General features: G+C 35.7%; 2 non-coding genes and 1 pseudogene across 2 annotated transcripts; 2 read left to right on the top strand and 1 right to left on the bottom strand.

Moving 5' to 3' along the window:
* The first annotated feature begins 238 nt into the window (after positions 1–238).
* On the top strand, positions 239–398 carry LOC132297594 (U1 spliceosomal RNA). The gene has a single exon (XR_009479298.1). It is a non-coding gene; the product is annotated as a U1 spliceosomal RNA (small nuclear RNA).
* A 1174-nt stretch (positions 399–1572) lies between these two features.
* LOC132296134 (putative pentatricopeptide repeat-containing protein At1g26500) overlaps positions 1573–16877 on the bottom strand; it is an 88151-nt pseudogene continuing 72846 nt past the window's right edge.
* Positions 7265–7424, top strand: LOC132297581 (U1 spliceosomal RNA). Its single transcript, XR_009479285.1, has one exon. It is a non-coding gene; the product is annotated as a U1 spliceosomal RNA (small nuclear RNA).

Raw genomic sequence — 16877 nt, 5'->3', positions numbered from 1 at the left:
TGAAAAAGCTCTATATAATTGATTAGTCTTGAAAAGGGTCTCCATCATTGTCTCAACTGTATATCCAATTTTGTTAGCAACAGCTTAAGTATGCCTTCTGAGACATAACCACACTAACCTATGCATTGGCAACAAACACTGTGGGATAATGTTTGGTTTTGTAGTCCCACATCAGGAAAACATAAATGTGAGGTATCTAAAGAGTCCTATATATTAAGTTGAAAGCCTAAGGGACAACATACTTACCTGGACGGGATCAATGGGCGATCAATAAGGCCTATGGTCGAGGTTGGTGACCTCCATTGCACTCAGGAGGGGTGCCCGCCTAAGTTTACTCAAGTAGTGGAGCCTATGCCATACTTTGTGGTAGTGGGAGTCGGTGTTTGCGCGGCCCCTTCCGTATTTATGTAGTTTATATATAGGTTTGGTTTCAATGTCTGCCTTAGATTTCCTTGTGCTTTTTTTAGGTTAGGTTACAAACATATCAAGTGTATGCTGCTTCGAATAAAAGGTATGGCTTTTAGTTTATCCAAGAATGGTAAACATATAAAAATAGGTGACCACTACTAATAGTTGTAGTAGATTAAGATTGCACAACTATCAGTATCTCTACAAAAGTAAAGAAGTATGGTTTTCCCTTTATTTTCTACCTCTCTTATTGTCAGTTGGTTATCTTGCTGGAGAGTTCCATTCCTTCCCCGCAGCCTAATCAATGGGCGCGGATGCAGTTTCATCATTCTGAATCACGTGCTCCAGTTTGTTACCTCGCGATGAACTCTTCATTTCTTTCTCCTTCGTGACTCATTCAAGAACATTAGTAAGAGATCGAAACCACCCAGCTTGTAAAAGCTTCAGATTCAACCAATATCATAAAATGACGAGCCTCAAAAACATATGATTTTTTGCTATGGTGTCCTTTGGTTGCAGCTGACTTTGGCTTTTTTGGGTTGCCTTTTTCTGATTATTCTTGCACTAGGGAATCGGTTGATGGTAAAGCTTCAGCATCAACAGCAGCTGGTGCATCTTACTGGATTAAAAAAAATCTTCCATGCCCCTTTTGTCTTTCCCTTCACCTTCAAGAAAACTAAAGCACTAGTCCTGGTAGACGCCATTGAAAGGATTTTTTCAGTAAGCCTAACCATCTAAACCTTTCCCTTACTTGGCTACTTGTAAAGTCTATGTTTAGGTATCCTAAAGCACGCTCCACTAAATCTGATCATCTGTCTTTCGGCTCATCAAGCTCCATGTCAACACTCAAACATACTTTACTGATTCCTAAACTTCTGCCCTATCAATCAAATTTATTTTGTAAATCCTATTTGGAAAGATTCGCTTAAATTATTCATTTAATTATCAATTTACCACCATTCCACTCTTTCCCCCATTGATTTCATAGCATACACCTAGTCAAAATTGATCACCACATTTACATGTTCAAAGTACAAAAGTGAGAAGTAGTTCTCGTAACAACTCAAGTGAAGAGAATATCTAAGGGAAATAAATCATATTAGAGGTGGTTTTGTTAAACCGTTTTATGTCATCAATTCATTATTCTACAATGGTAATTCGGTTTCATTGTTTCTGTATTACATTCCCCTGTAAAAGTAAAATAGCAATAAATTACTTAAGCAAAATCTTTTAAGCAATCGTCAATAGGCCATAATTGCACTATCCAACAACTAGTTAGCATCAAAGAATTATCTAATCTCATTAGATACTTACCAGCATTTGCATTGACCTCTTTTCCACATTCTTATCCAATTGTCTAACACCCTCGAAACGCCCTTCAGATCCTGAATGCAACCCACTATCTGAAAATTCAGCAATAGCATCCGAGAAAACTTTATCTTTTGAGCTGTTCGATCTTTCACCAACTCCACCACTAGTGAACTCTTTACTACTACCTTTCTCAATGTTTGGACCTTAACAACCAATTAGTAGACAACAAACACATGTTTCTTCAAGAAATAATCAAATAAAGAAAGGAATTCATGAAACAACAATTATCACCTGTGTTATGGCTATTTCATCGGAGAGGTTCCCCCTGTTTCTCCTCCTATCTCTAGTTGCCATTTTCTCCCCATATCTCGCAAAAGTGTCTGCTAAATCAAACAACCCAACTTCTCTGAATTTCTTCCCCACCTCTTCAAACATGATCACCGCTTCTCCATTTGAATAATGATGCAAAAATCTATTTTAGTCAAACTTAGGAACCTAAAGTCGTCTCTCCACATACTTTGTTGATTCTAAAGACTTCCCTGCCTTCACTAAACCGCCAACAAAAATGGTGTCAAAATTCAGTAGTGGGTCTGATCCCTTCCTCCCTCTCTTCCCTTAATGCCCTTGCAGTAACATTATACTACATATGTATGCGTTGTAGCCCCTCTTTTATCATCTCTCCAAACACTTGAGATGCCTCTCAATCCATGATACACAATTATATCCGGTTTCTTAATCCATTCCACAATCTTATAAGCCTCTCTAACTCTACTAGCCTTTGTCACTAGCCCATAAATTAATGACCCCGATGTCAAATTATCCGATTCAATCCCTCTCTTATGCATTTCTTCAAACACCAAATGAGCTTGCCTAAGCTCTCTTTTCTTGCACATCCAATTGATCACAGCCCAGTACGATGATAAACACAAATCATCCATCCTTTTTATCCTCATTGATTGAAAAAACCTGAATGCTTCGTCGAATTGATTAGTCTTGAAAAGGGTCTCTCCATCATTTCTTCAACCATCTCAGTATCCGCCTGGAACCCTTCATCAACCATCAAATTCCAAACTTTAGAAGCCCCAATGAACCAAGATAAGAAGAAGATATGCATTCAACATATCTTCAAGGGTCTCTCCATCATTTCTTCAAGCTTGCTCTTGTATTAGTATTTGACGATAACAAAGGGTAAGGGCCCGTTTGGCATGCGCTTTATTTTAGGCGTTTTATTTTTAGCTAAAATAGAAACAGTGTTTTTATTGTAGAAGTGTTTTGAAAAAAAATCAGAAGCACGTTTGGGAACGAAATTTTGCTGTGGAAATGTCGGGTCGTGTTTCGCTATTGTTATGGTTTTGGGTCATGAACAGTTGTCAAAATAAGAAAAAATAACTTTTTGGTGTTTTGGTTTTGGTGTTTTCGCACTATGTATAATAAAATAAGACTGCACCAAACATGCTTTTGTTGTCAAAATTGACACTGTAGCAGCCCAAAAACAAAAACAGTATTAACAAAACGCATGCCAAACGGGGCCTAAGTTTACACAAGTGAAGTGATCTATCATGATGTTCTCTTGTCCCACATCAGGAAAACATAAGTTGGAGTTATCTCGACAGGCCCATATAATGAGTTGAAAGCTAAGGAGGGGTGCCTGTCTAAGGTCTACTCAAGTAGTGGAGCCTACATCATAATTTGTGGCAGTGGAGGCTTGCGTTTGCGCGGCCCTTGTAATGTTTTGAGTTGTTTTATATATATATATGTTTATGTTATTAAAGTTATTATAAAAGAAAATAAAATAATAGGTGGGACCCACATGCATTATAACAAAGGTAATGGCTAAACCATTACCATTCGGCAAATCCACGACCAGCCTCTCTCGCTGGAAAAGGAAAAAAAAAATTTCTCTTTTTCTTCTTCAACTTCTATCCTTGATTGCTCTTCAACCACTTGGAGTTCTTTGGAGCCATTTGCGGTGCGGTAAATCAAAGAGTACGGTGAGATCTACGTGTGAGTACTAGCAATTTCAATTTTAGTGCACTCTAGGGATTTCAAAATTCTAGGGTTCTTGGGTTCAAATTGGGAGTTTTCATCAAATTGGAGGTAGGGGTGTTCTAATGCATGAATTCTTGTATTTTTGTGAGTTTCTAGCTTAAAGTGATGCCTAACATGTTTAATTAGTGCTAATTCTTACAAAGATTTGTTTTAAATAATGAGCATGGAATGTATGTGACTACTTGTTAATTGTTTAAAGGTGATTTAGCATGCTTACATGTTTATATGAAATTGAATATATATTTTACATGCTAGTTATACAAAGTTAATATTAAATGAGAGCTCCATCATGTAGTTTATAAATTTGCTTTGTATAATATGTGTGAAAGTTATATGGTTGGGTTGATAAAGTGAAGCACAAGCATTCATGCATTCACTGGGAAAGAGAAAGGGGAAAAATATTTTTAGAACAAACGAAATTATTTTGGGAAAAAATATTTTCTAAAAGTGTTGCGAAAACCGGACGCCTAGGAGGCGCCTAGTGGTCCGTGATATTGGTGTAGTCTAGAAAGGAATGTAGTTGAGTAAACTAGGCTGGATGAGACGCCTTGGAGGTGCCTTGTGGTCGTGGATAGTTAACCAACCTTCCTTTTGTGACGCCTTGGAGGTGCCTTGGGTCGGATTACACTAACGATTTGGTTGTTGAAACGGAATTGTTTCCGAAACGGAATTGTTTCGGAAACGGGGAGTGGCATAGGCATGACATTGCACTTCATGGTACATGTGGGAAATTTATGATTGGATGTTATTTATACTATGCTTGTTGTTGTGATTAAGATTATGTATTTCACATGGTATGACCCTGTCCCTTTTTATCCATTCTTTGTGTGGGATTCACGGGGATATAAGAAGTGTGTCTTAGACACTTTCTATTGAGCTTATGCTCAACCCATTATTTTTTAACATTTTTCAGGACACGGAAAAGAGGTGGCGGACGACGATCCACCACAAGTTTAGATGTGATTGGAGACATATTTTATTTTGCTATCTTTTATATTAGAACTATAATATTTTATAAATGTAATCTTAACTATTTTGTAAAACTTTAATTTAATTAGTGTAATGTTGAAAGTTATGGACTTTAAAATTTTAGCTATATTTTATGGACTGTAACTTGATGTAACTAAAGTGTGTTCCTTATTTGGATGAGATGGAGGAACGGAACTTTTTGTATGAATGTAATCATTTAGGGAGTGTGATATAATAATTGTATTGTGCATTGGGACATGATAGGTTAGTTTTAAGGCAAGTGAGGCCATTGCATTATTTTTTGTATTTCAATAGGTTGTAGAAGGACTTTTTTTGCACAGGTCATGCTGAAACTTTTTTATATTTTATTATTATTGTTTTGGTGTCTTTTTAGGTCGTTACAGCCCCTGTCCAATTATTAAAGCCCAAGTATTTTAAATAGTTTTGTTTATGTCTTAAGACTATAGACAAAGCCCAGGGTATTTCCTATATAGCGTTTTGGTTATATGGGTTTGGACCTACGAATTGATATTTAAGATTTTGTATTTATTATTTTTGGTAAAAAGATTAGTGTTCAACATTGCTCCATTTAAATTAAGTAACTAAAGGTGTTTCTATTTTGTTATAATTACTCTATTATGAAAAATCCTCATTGTGAATCCACCCCTTTTTTGAATTTTGAAAACTCAAACTTACAAATGAGAATGTACCTGTGAGTCCTTTTGTAATTTGTTGTAACATGAAAATTTTCCATTAATTTTAAAAAATAAATTAAAATTTAGCTTGCTTAGCTATCCTATGGACACTTCAAGGTGACAAGATAAGCTTCACCAACGTTAGACAGAACTGCAATAAGAAACATGGTGCAATCTATGGCCTCTTTTTCTACAAGGCCATCATTTTTCTCTCCTCAATCCATATTACATACATATATATAAATACATATCATCCATTTTATATTTCAACAATTTCCTTACAGTGCCCTCTTTATGAACAAAGCAAAACAGAGTGCCCCAAAACCCCTCAGCAAAATGGGAGATGCATATGTAGATAAGTTTGAAAAATTGTGAAACCAGACTTTTTGCATTGCCACATAATGCCAAAGAAAATAATAAAAAATAATAATAATAATAAAACACTCTTGGAAAAAGTGGTAAAAATTCCAAAATGTGCACATCTAATATTTAAACACCGGAAAATATTAATTATATACTTACACATCAATTTAAAGAATATAGGAAAAATTGGATATGGCTAAGTTGTGTACTGAATTTAGTAAGTCTAGCTTTATTTTTTAACATTGGTGGCTATATCTCTATACACATAAGTAGCATTTTTATTACGAGAATATTGAGACTTTTGTATCAGACATTTAATTCTTTCATAAACATATATAGCCTGAGAGATTGTTGTGATAACTTTATAAATTGTGTTGTTCTTTAAAAGTTGCTCCATAAATTTGCATATTTTATATATTCCAATACATTTTGTTCAATGCATATTTTTGGATGTAGAATGTGAGATAGGGTTGTGGGGGCACATTGCATTACACGACAATGCCAGTGGTGGGCTACTGTCCCCACTCACATATCTTCCCTTCACAATCTTCTCAATTCGAAAAATGTATCTTTCTATTTTATATAAACACGATAAATGACTAAATCTATAAAGACACTACGTCTTCCACAAAGGTGGACTGACCGTGATCATATTATATGGTTGCTTAGAAAAACCTTTGCATAAATATCTGATGGGTAGGTCCACTAAATGTGAACTCCTCGTGGGTTCATTTTGAATGCATTCCTAGAATTCCATAACTCTGGCCAAACTCATGTCTTACATTTTACTAGTTATCTGACTTTATTGACAGGTTTAAGTGGATCCTATAATAAGACTTGTATGTGGTCTATTTCATTTAACCACGATATATATATATATATATATATATATCGTGGTTAAATGAAATAGACCACATACAAGTCTTATTATAGGATCCACTTAAACCTGTCAAAAAAGTCAGATAACTAGTAAAATATATATTTTCTTCAAGTGATTACAAGTATGTTGATAATATATATATATATATATATATATATATATATATATATATATATGTATAATTTATCATGGTTAGATAAAATAGACCACATACAAGTCTTATTATAGGATCCACTTAAACCTGTCAATAAAGTCAGATAACTAGTAAAATATATATTTTCTTCAAATGATTACAAGTATGTTGATAAACCCAAATCATCAATTATTTTGGTCCTCATTGATTGAAAAAGCTTCAATGCTTCACAGAATTGATTGGTCTTGAAAAGGGTCTCTAATATTGTCTCAACGGTCTATCCAATTCTGTTTACAGCAGCTTAAGTATGCTTACTGAGACATAACCACACTATCCTATGCATTGGCAACAAACACTGGTGGGATAATGTTTGGTTCTGTAGTCCCACATTGGGAAAACATAAATGTGAGGTATCTAAAGAGTCCTATATATTAAGTTGAAAGCCTAAGGAACAACATACTTACCTGGACGTGATTAATGGGCGATCAATAATGCCTATGGTCTAGGGTGGTGACTTCCATTACACTCAGGAGGGGTGCCCGCCTAAGGTCTACTCAAGTAGTGGAGCTTACGTCATAATTTGTGGTAGTGGGGGCCAGCGTTCGCGCGGCCCCTGCCCAATCTTTAGTCCAAGTTTTTTATATGGGTTGAGTTTTTGCCCTAGATTTGCTTCTTTTGGGTTAGGTTACAAACATATAAAGGCCATGATCTATTATGCTTTGGGCTAAAACATAAAAATAAGTGACAACGAATGAAACCAAAGTTTGATGTTGGGTTTTGATTGTTCTGGCACTTGGGAATCAGTTGATGGTAAAGCTTCAGCGTCAATGACTGGATTGAAAACAATGTTCCATACACAAATAAAAGCTAATAAACATGTATTTCAAGAGTCAAGTATCAGATCAAAGTAATTATGCAAAACAAACAATGAGGACATAAGTTACGGACCTAAAGGGAAAATGATGTTCTTTTTCTTTGTGTGTGTGGGTTCATGTGTTTATTGTTTAGTGGAGCTAATCCACAGCTGCACTTGAGATTGCCAGTGCTATACTGCTATATAAATAAAACTAAGCTGAAAGTATCAAGAAGACTTAAATGAATTTAGACCATCTAAATTGACGGTGTGCATGTGTATGCGTGCTATTTATTGAATGTGATCGTCATGATATTTTGCAAGTAGATGTGGGTTCCTTATCTTCTTTTTGAACAGCATGCACAAAAAATAACCTTGCTTATAGAGAATCAAGAACAAATATTCAAACTTCTGTCCTTCAGCAAATAAGGCGGTTTTGGTAGAAAGTTAAAACATAGTCTATTGATTCCACTCTTTCCCTCTGTTGATTTCATAGCATACACTTGGTAAAAATTGATCACCACAGTTACATCTTACATGTTCAAATTACAAAAGTGAGATGCTTTGGTAGTTGAAGTTCTCATAACAACTCAAGTGAAGAGAATACCTAAAGGAAATAAATCAGATTAGAGACATTTTGTTAAACCCCCTTTTAATGTCAATTTATTTATGCCAAGGAATTTTGATGACCATTGTTCTACAATGGTATTTCATTTTCATTTTTTCTATATTACATTACCCTCTAAAAGTAAAACAACAATAAATTTACTCAGGCTATATTTGGCGGCATGGAATTGGAATTGGAATTGGAATTGGTTGAATTGGTTAAAATTTTGCTTCAATTTTTTGAGTTGCTTTTCTCCAATTCTAATTCAATTTTTTGAGTTGCTTTTCTCCAATTCTAATTCTAATATCATGCTGGCCAAGCGTAGCCTTAAGCAAAATCTTTTAAGCAATCCTACTAGGCAACAACTAGTTAGCATCAAATAATTATATAATCTCACTTTAAATGCTTACCAGCATTTGGATTGACCTTAGTGATTTGGCTGCTATCAAGATCACCATCCACAATCTTTTCCACATTCTTATCCAATTCTCTAACACCCTCCAAACACACTTCAAATCCCGAATGAAACCCACTATCTGAAAATTTAACACAACATCCAAGAAAACTTTATCTTCCGAGCTATTCCATCTTTCACCAACTCCATCAATAATAGGGCTGCAACTTTGGCAGGCTATGTAATGTTCCTGAATTTTATCATTTTCTTATTTCTGAAATTTTCTAATTTTCGGGGGTATTTTCGTCTTTTCTGGTTTGCGTGCCGTGGGGTGTGCTTGGTGTGTCAGAGAGCTAGTTTGAGCGTTTCATTAATTTTAGGACTCTTGAAAATGTAATGGTTGTCATTTCGGCATTTTTCGTTTTTCGGGCCGAAAGGTCCCAAGTAGGACCCGTTACCATGGTTGTTGCGCACAGGTGCTGTGTTGTGGTTATGTTTCATTTCTTGCATTGTTAATTATGCATAGAATTCTTATTTACATGTTATTTTATGTGATGGAAAAAAAAATTGGTTATTATATATATGCATAAAAATTAAAAGAAAATGAGATTTTTTCTTCGTGGGGCCCACATATAACTTTTAATGGCTTTAAAGCCATTTGGTATGCATTTTTCACCTCACTTTCTCTCAGTCTCCCTCGGCTAGCTCTCTCCCCCTCTTAACTTTCCCTTTTTCTTTTTTCTTTTTATAATTTCAAACCTGGATTTCTCTCTAATCGTTGGGAGTTTTGTTGTGTCGTTTATGGCAAGTCGGAGAGCTCTTCAAGATCTACGATTTGATCGAAACCAATCTCCATTTGGCCACCATTTTGGAATTTCAAAATTTTAGGGTTTGAGGTGAAATTGGGGCTTTTTGAGGAATTGCACTCTAATTGAGGTAGGGGTTCTCCTAATGCCTAAGTTTTGACTTTTAATGAGTAAATTTTTGCTTCCCTTCTTCTTTCTATTGTGAATTTGTTGTTTTGTGAAAGGAAATAGTGTATTAAATGTTAAAAGCATGATTAGTTGTGTGGTTGTTTGACAATGTGTATATAATTGATGGATTGTTTCTATATGAAGATTTGATGATAAGCATGTTAAGACTATTTTTGATGGTTATTGTGAAATGCCTTGCTATGTTTATTATGTAGTAATTGGCACATTGACATTATAGTTGTTGTAATGCATTGCATAGCATGGCAAGGATGGAGAATTTTTGTTAAAAAAAGGAATTTAAAGGGAAGGTTGTTGTTGAAATGGGGAATTTTTTTTAAAAATGAACTGAATTTCGCGAGTCCAGGGCTAATTTGACCTAGAGGGAGCGCGGCCAGCTTTGGGCGTGAAAAAGTTGATACTAGAACATTTAACGGTTGCCAGAATTGGAATCGGGGATAGTCATCAATCTCGCCTTGGTAAAGTCAGCAAGTGAGTTTTTCCAAAGTTGTGGGTTAGGCTGATTCAAACTGAGTTGGAAATGGGGTGCATTTACATTTCATTAACATGCACGGCACTAGTAGAAGTTGTGTTTTATGCTAGAAATAATCTTGGTTTATTGTAGTGTTCTACTGTAACGGCCCAGCTCCTCATGGATCAGGATCATTAAACAGGTCCTCACCCGACCCAAAGACATCACAGATAAGATGGTAATTTACCATAATTCAATAAATTGAGACCCAAAGGGGTATGACAGTCATTGCTTACATCTCATAAAAAATATATATATATATAAGGTCCGGGGCAAAATAGTCCTTCCGGTAGTTAAAATACAATTATTGCATTTTATTGGGTCATAAAATAATTACGTGTAACTTCAAATGGATGCCAAAGTGTAATTTGAGAATTTAAAATAGTAATTACATACAAAAGACAGAACCGGTCAACGTATATGCATTATAAGTCGATTGGTTTGGGCTATGAACAGTGGGAAAGCCCACTGCTGAGATACCGGTCGACGTCTGGGAAGCCATACGTCGACTGGTTTGGAACGTGTGTTACAATGGATACCGGTCGACGTATGGGAAGCCATACGTTGACTGGTTTGCAACGTGAGCCACAATGACTCACACTGTGAAAATACCGGTTGACATATAGAAAGTCACACGTCGACCGGTTTTGGGAAACTCTTACTTCTTTTCCCACTGTCCAGTGATAACCCAAATACACCAACATTGGTAATTCAACCACCCACGCCACTACACTTACGTGTAATTTTAAATACATTTCAACACTAAATTGCAATAATAACAACCACGTTGTTAACGTAATTTACCACACGTTACTTAAAATATACAAACTGATTTTGAGTGAGTAAAACTTAATTACATTCTCTCAAATAACCATATACACAAAACCTCAATACATCACACATTGCAAAATAATACACCTTGAGTTAGTATTTTACAAAATTAGGTTCATTTACAAAAGATATGAAAAAGGGCATTTCTCTACTCCAAGCTAAGGCTAAGTTAGATTATCGTCGGCTACTTCTTTATTGTAACGTTTCCGATTTTCGGCATTTTTCATTTTTTCGCAGAATCTGTCGCCGCAAGGGCATTTTCGCCTTTTCACGTCTTGCGTGCGGGGATTGTAGTAGAGCCCAATTGCATTTGTGCCTTTTAATTTATGTGGGTTAATTGGTATTTGTAAGTGGTGCATTTTTATGTATGTGATGTAGAAATTGGTGTAAAAGAAAAAGAGGAAATAAAAAGAATTGGCGGGACCCACCACTAAGGCTTAAATGGTCTAGAGACCATTCTTTTTCCCCTCATTTTTTCTCTCTCTCCACTAGTTTCTTCCCTCTCTCATTTTTCTTTTCTTTTTAGAAGAAACCTTTGAAGGTTGATTTCTCCTCCATTTCTTGGTGGATTTAAGTGTCGTTTGAGGCAAAACGAAGCTCCCAATGAACTCTACGCGTTCATACCAACAATTTTAGATTTGGAGCTTCCTAGCATTTTCAAAATTCTTGGCCCATTTTAAAGGATTTGCTCAAAGTCAAGGTTGGGGCTCTTAATCCACAATTTTCTTGCTCCTATGTGATTTACATCTTCTAAATTGTTGCAAGACATGATTATTTGTGCTAGTTGTAGTTTTAAAGTAGTCAGAACATGTGTATATGGGTATGTGAGAGCTTGTAATTAATGTTTTATGTGGAAAATTTGCCTATGTGATGATTTATATATGTTCATTATGCTAGATGTATTGTTGTATAAGAGCATGTTGAAATTTCTTGAGAAATTCTTGTGAAATTATGCCTTACTTACTTGAATTGAGTTAGTTGTGTAATGATGAGTATATTGGCATGACATAAACGCATCTATGCATTTACATTAGGCAAGAAATGGGAAAAATTGATTTTGAAATAAAAATGGGGAGTTTTGGGAAAGTATATTGATGAAAGTGTTTTGATAAAACCCGGTCGTTGTGGAGTCACCAATGGGCCGGTAGGTTAATGTAACCTAGAGGGAACTAGGGAGATTGCCCTAGCGTGGTTGAGCTATCTGGGCCCCATAATAACGCTGCGGAGTCACCAAAGGTCAAGGACAGTAGCCAATCCTTCTCTCGGCGCTGCGGAGTCACCAAAGGGGGTTACATTAACAATTTGGAAAGTGATGGATGAACGGTTTTAAAAATGGGGAGTGACATTAACATGCATTACATTCCATTGCATTATATTGTTAATATTGAGCTCGGATATGATGTTGTATTTTCCCGACTTTGTATGACCCTGATTCCTATCCCTCTATTCTTTGCTTGGATTCACGGGGACACAAGAGACGTGTCTTAAGTGTCACCTACTGAGTATATTGCTCACCCCATCATATTCTACATTTTTCAGGTCATGGAAAAGAAGTAGTCGACGGTAATCCAACTTAGCCTTAGCTTGGAGTAGAGAAATGCCCTTTTTCATATCTTTTGTAAATGAACCTAATTTTGTAAAATACTAACTCAAGGTGTATTATTTTGCAATGTGTGATGTATTGAGGTTCATTGTTTATATGGTTATTTGAGATAATGTAATTAAGTTTTAGTCACTCAAAATAAGTTTGTATATTTTAAGTAACGTGTGGTAAATTACGTTAACAACGTGGTTGTTATTATTGCAATTTAGTGTTAAAATGTATTTAAAATTACACGTAAGTGTAGTGGAGTGGGTGGTTGAATTACCAATGTTGGTGTATTTGGGTTATCACTGGACAGTGGGAAAAGAAGTGAGAGTTTCCCAGAACCAGTTGATGTGTGGCTTCCTATACGTCGACCGGTATCTTCACAGTGTGAGTCATTGTGGCTCACGTTGCAAACCAGTCGACATATGGCTACCCATACATCGACCGGTATCATGTCCCAAACCAGTCGACGTATGGCTTCCCATACGTCGACTGGTATTTCGGCAGTGGGCTTTCCCACTGTTCATAGCCGAAACCAGTCGACGTATAATGTATATACGTTGACCGGTTCTGTTTTTTTGTATGTAATTACTATTTTAAATTCTCAAATTACACTTTGGCATCCATTTGAAGTTGCACGTAATTTTTTTATGACCCAATAAAATGCAATAATTGTATTTTAACTACCGGAAGGACTATTTTGCCCTGGACCTTATATATATATATTTTATGAGATGTAAGCAATGACCGTCATACCCCTTTGGGTCTCAATTTATTGAATTATAGTAAATTACCATCTTGTCCGTTTAGACCTCGATACTTCAATTTAACGTGAAATGATCGTGTTACCCTTGGATGTCTTTGGGTCGGGTGAGGACCCATTTAATGATCCGGATCCATGAGGCGCTGGGTCGTTACATCTACTGTGATACCCCCGGATTTTCGGATACGAGTTCGCCAGGCCTACGCCCAAATACCCGAGAATATCAAAAACGAATCGGCAATAATCGAACATAGAGTGCAAAATAGATAACAGGAATAAATAAATGACTAAAAGAAACTAAAATGATAATCCATTAATAAACCTCAGAATAAATTTTCATTAATAAATTCTTCTGATACAAATAATCCTCCATCTTATATAACTCGGGAATCCATACTATGTGGACCCCTGGAAAAACCAAAACTGAATAAGTCATGGTCTACGACTAGATATAGAAATCACAAAGGGAACTCCTATATAGACGATCCAAAAGAATGAAGCAGACTATCCCTGCTCAGCACGAACAATCCCCCTACTCTTAACGAATACCTGAAAAATGATGATGGGTCAGGCCCACAAACAAGTTCTACTCTACCACAGTCCAAGCAGAGACCCGATACGCAGATATGTACTAGATAACTCAACAATAGCTAAATAGTCTATATATGTACACACTATAGGACGCTCGCTAGCCCATAGTTCTATCTCAGCCTGAATAGAAGGTAACATGCAAATCACACATCACGTGGGCATGTATACCTAGACCTATTAGGGAACATCAACTATATCCAGTTATCCATCCTAGGCGATATATGCACCATAACCATGATCCTAAGACTCAAGCTCGTATCATGATATTATAATTATATATATATAATATCCTTCCTAATATAGAATATAAAAACAAATATCTAATATGTTATTCAACTGTTTTAGTTGACCTGACATGAATATAGGTAGGACTTAACCTTTAAAGTTAATCCATTCCCTATTTCAAAATAGGTAGGAGTTAGCTTTTTGATCTAATACGTACCTAATGTGCCACTGTCCCATACTGGTGCATATAATCCACAAAAAATACAATAATTGATAAAATAGAATAAGCAGTTCATTAATTAAAATCCAATATAGGTAGGAATTAGCATTTTGATCTAATCCGTACCTAATATGCCACCGTCCCATACCGGTGTATATAATCCACCAAAATCTATATAATTGATAGAAACAGAAATAAACAGTTCATCAATCATAGTCCAGAGTAAGCATAATAAAAATTTGATATGTATATGATCATATTCTGCATTCATTACAAGATTTAAGAATCATGTCACAGTCCTTTAAATTGCTAAATTAAAGTGAAGCAATTAAATCCTTTATATTCGATAACAACATGCAAAATTGTTTAAACTTTCATACTGTTGAATTCATTAACATATAGATATAAATTATGCAATGGAGTTTTAATATAACATGAAATAATATTTAGAACCCTCCATATTAACCCATAACAGTTCGGGAACCCTAATCATCTAAACAGTGCTCAGAAACCACCTCAAGTACACATTTAAGCAAGAAAGCTTGCTCTCAAAAGCGGAGAGCAAGCTCCCACACAAAGAGAGCCGGCTCCCCTACCCTTGGAGCCGGCTCTATGCCTTAGGGAGCTGGCTCCCTTCACCATGGAGCCGGCTTTCTCTCTCACAGAGAGCCCTGGGTAAAGAAAAATAGGGAGCCAGCTCCATCCCCTTGGGAGCCGGCTCTGTCCCTACTTCCTGTCATTGTCTTTGTCTTCGATGATGTTAACATCCCTCTGAAATCTTTAGTTTAAGTTCCTAGAGGTCTAACTATGTCCCATAACCTCCAGAATAACATGCAAACTCAGTACACATCGTTACAAGATTTTAAACAGAATACGAAACAATTTATATGACAATTCAATTTCAATTAAATCAACACATAAAACAGTTTAAATTCTGAATTAACATGCATACAATAACAGTCTTTAAAGCTCGATTTAATCCTGGAAGTTATCTAGGCATGCACAGAACACAGGTCAAAGGAAAAGAGCAAGAAATAGAACTTGCCTTTGGTTTCAGTTTTGAAACCTTAAACCATCTTCTCTAATATCTCCAACGACTCCTTAACTGCCGTCTACTACTCCTGGTTCAACCCACAAACAACCTTCTTCCTTCCTCCTTGGTTCGACCTTCAATCTACAGCCAAAACCCCAACAGATCCTCTCAGTTTCACTAATGTGTGATTGAATCCGTGTACAGGATCTCTTGGGTGCCTCCAAAATGACCTTGTCATGACGAGTAAGGTTTGTGTCTAGTTTGAAAGTGAGACAGATTGAGAGATGGTTCGACTTGCTGCAGTTTTGGGCTATGAATTAAAAAGAAGTGAAAAGGTATGTTATCTTTTAAAAATTAAGTGGGAATGTAAATTTTGTATTGGAAAGGACATTGAGTGTGGCCTTTTCAAATTCTATATTTTGATTAAAAAGAAAAAAGAAAGTAAAAAATGTATGGAAAAAATCAAAATTCTATACACTTTATCACTTTTATAAATAGTATAGATAGATAGATACAGATTTTTATACTTGATGTAACCCCAAATCATCATATTTCTTGTTGAGGTTTACGAAGTGGCTTGCATTGCCATCAAATGTATGAACTCCATCAAAGCAAGAAATTCAAAGTGCAGTTAAATAAACAATCTACATTTTGCATAGTGTTACAAATTGCAATCAATATTTATCCCTTAATCTGCAAAGAAATAAACATGAATGTAACCTTTATGTTTCAACAAGTAGAGTAGTTTTGACTTTGGGATTATGCAGAGTGTGGAAATTATAATTGTTGAATCTGAAGCTGTAGTGTGTAATGACACTTGCTGTTGCTTCACTTGCCCTTCCCTTTTTTTTTTGATTCGTTGCTTCACTTGCCCTTCTCAACTTCAAAAGCCCGTTGATCAATCCATGAAATACACACTTATATCTTTTTTCTCAATCCCTTCCGCAGTCTTATAAGCCTCTCTACCTCTAGGATTTGTCAGTAGCCCAAAAATTAGCGACGCCAACGTCAAATTATTAGCTTCAATCCCTCTCTTATGCATTTCTTCGAACACCAAATGAGCTTGCTCAAGCTTACTTTTTTTACACATCCAATTGATTACAAACCAAAATCATTAATCCCTTTGGTCCTCATTGATTGAAAAAGTGTAATGTTTCTTATTTTCGTCATTTTTCATTTTTTTGAAGTTTATTAATTAATTGGAGACTTACCCAATTGAAGATTTATGTTTCAGTTTATTGGATTAGGTTATGTTGCATTATATATATATATATATATATTGATATATGTATATACTGTAGCATCTGATGGAGGAAGCAAAAAGATGCACTGCCGAAATGAGATATTTATTTTCTTTTTCTTGTGGGACCGACCATTAATTCAATTATGTAATGACCCAAACCGTCAGTTCTTCCATCTCTCTGTCTCTCACGTATTTTTTCTTTTTCATCCAAAGCTTAA

This window comes from Cornus florida, unplaced genomic scaffold, assembly GCF_030987335.1.
Source record: "Cornus florida cultivar Cherokee Brave unplaced genomic scaffold, ASM3098733v1 CherokeeBrave_3.0.0_Hap2_Chr02, whole genome shotgun sequence".
Lineage (NCBI taxonomy): Eukaryota > Viridiplantae > Streptophyta > Magnoliopsida > Cornales > Cornaceae > Cornus > Cornus florida.
This window is presented reverse-complemented; position numbering and strand designations above follow the sequence as displayed.